This window comes from Colobus angolensis, unplaced genomic scaffold, assembly GCF_000951035.1.
Source record: "Colobus angolensis palliatus isolate OR3802 unplaced genomic scaffold, Cang.pa_1.0 Scaffold318, whole genome shotgun sequence".
Lineage (NCBI taxonomy): Eukaryota > Metazoa > Chordata > Mammalia > Primates > Cercopithecidae > Colobus > Colobus angolensis.
In genome coordinates, this window is record NW_012116466.1 from 1,121,191 (window position 1) to 1,123,585 (window position 2,395).

Below are 2,395 nucleotides of genomic sequence, written 5' to 3' on the forward strand. Positions count from 1 at the left end.
TAGAGACGGGGTCTTGCTATGTTGCCCAGACTGGTCTCAAATTCAAGCATTTCTCCTGCCTCAGTCTCCCAAAATGCTTCTGTACCCCTGACCCAACAAGGAAGGACAAGAGGTGTGAGCCACATTCCCGGCCTCCTGTCTTTCCTTGTTGAAGCAAGGATGTAGAAGCACTTGCCGCAGCTGACTTGAGTATATCTCGTTTTGTTTTTTTTTCTCACGGGTAACCTGGCAGTGCTGTGCACCAGTGCTGCTGGCCAGCTGTTTTTTCGATGGACTGGCAGAAAATCAAACTGAGACCCGGGTTCCTTTCTCCCTGGGTACTGACCAGGTGGGAGAGGAGGGACGCTATCTGAGTATCATCTTCATGAGGGCTGGTGGGGAAACGTCAACTTTAAGGTGCCTGGGATCTAAGGCATGGAACCCAGAGTGCAGCGGAACGTAGGGGATGTAGCCTTGGGAGCAGAGACGTGCGGGCCGGTGCCCTTGTTCCTGGCGGGTTCTGAGTTCAAGAAAAGGTTAGTGAACCAGCCGAGGTCACGAAGCAACCTGCCAAGACCTGCCTGGATGTATGGCTGGCGTCCGTGCTGGCCCCAAAACTGCCCATTTGGGGATTCCTTACAGTATCAGTCCCACTTAGGGGTCCGGAGAGCGTCCAAACCATGACCTCAAAGAATGAGGTGTTTCCTTGAGATCCTCCAAGGTGAGGGTAGGAATTTTTTGTTGTTGTTGTTGCAATTAGCAATAATCTGTTGTGAATGATCTTGGACCTATTTTCCACTTCTTCGTATAGGAAGAGAGACAGAATGAAAAGTCTCAATGTGCCAGATGCCATGTAATGAAGTCGTGGGGTTAACATTGTTGATTATTATGTAACATCACGTTAATTGGAACATATTCACAAGTGTCCACAGTGTGTGTGTGTGCCCAGTCCGATGAGCACGTTGGGTTGGGGTGGCTGCTGGTTCATGCAGCGCCTCTGGGTGGTGCTTTCTCTGTGACTTGCTCAGCACCTTTGCTGCTGCCTCTGTTGGAGTTCAGCCTTGACCGGCCTTGCTGCAACCAGGTTCTCGGGGGCCTGTGCACCCTCTTCCCCGCGCGCACCCTCTACCCCGCGTGCACCTTCTTCCTGGGGCACACCCTCGTCTCCGTGAGCACCCTCATCCTCCGTCCTGTCCACCCGGGGTCTGCTGTGTGTTTCTACTCAGCCCATGCCCACCTCTTGCTGTGAGCTCAGTTTATTGAGATGCGGTGAGAAAGCAACAAGGGGAGCAGTGTCCCAGCTTGTTAGGGCAGGAGGGAGCCTTGGGGATCTCTTCCCCAGCTCTGGCGACCCACCCTTCGTGATGTAGTGCTGGGGAGAGAGGTGAGTTCTAAAGGTAAGACCGCCGTGATTTCCTGAGTCTTAATTATCTAACACTGGGTCGTCTGCCGTGTCGCCTCATTGAAGGGCACCTCTAGAGACAAAGCAAAGCCTCTGCTGGCCGTGGGCGGGGTGGCCATGCCTGTCTGTGGGTTCTGTAGAACCTACCCAGAGCCCCTCCAGCCGTGGGGATGTTCAGGCACTTGCCGCCTGTGGGAGGTGTGCGTTAGCCGCGTGGTAGGTGCGGAAGCCTGGAGGGACAGGCACAGGCCCACAGGCGTGGTGAGTGTGGGAGATGTAGCCGCCTGGGGACGTGTGGAAGGACAGGCACAGGACCACAGGCGTGGCGGATGTGGGAGAAAGTGCACAGAGTGCCCAGCAGATGCCGTGTGGTCAGCGGAAACCGTGAACACAGGCCGGGCTCGGAAGACACATTTGGAAATACACTTTAAGCAACATCAATGGCTACTGCTGTGATTTGTTTTCCTCCCGTGGTCCAAAACACATTCTAGAGATGCCGCTGCTTTGTGTGTACCTGAGACAAGGGTCTAATTGTATTAGGGCCTTGATGTAATCTGTAAGACAGGCACAAAATGCCTATTTCAAAGAGGCACTGAACACGAAAGCATGCTATATTCAGTGCAATGAGAATGCTTCATCGTCATAAGCAAAGTAAAATGCCTCCAAGGCGAGCTTGCCATGTGTTTAATGACCTTGGACACGAGCCTCCGAAACCTGCCAGAAAGTGTTTCCAGCGTGGCTTCATGCAGTGGTTTCATGCAGTGGCTTCAGTGGAGAATGTGCATATGTGGCTGATACTGAGAGCTGGGCAGCACCCTCCTGACCTGACGGGTACCCGTGTGTGGACCGTGAGCCGGGCAGCACCCTCCCAACCTGACGCATCCCCATGTGTGGACCATGAGCCGGGCATCCTGACCTGACAGGTCCCCATGTGTGGACCATGAGCCGGGCAGCACCCTCTTGACCTGACGGGTCTCCTTGTGCCCATTGTGGGACCTCTGTCAGTCAAACAAG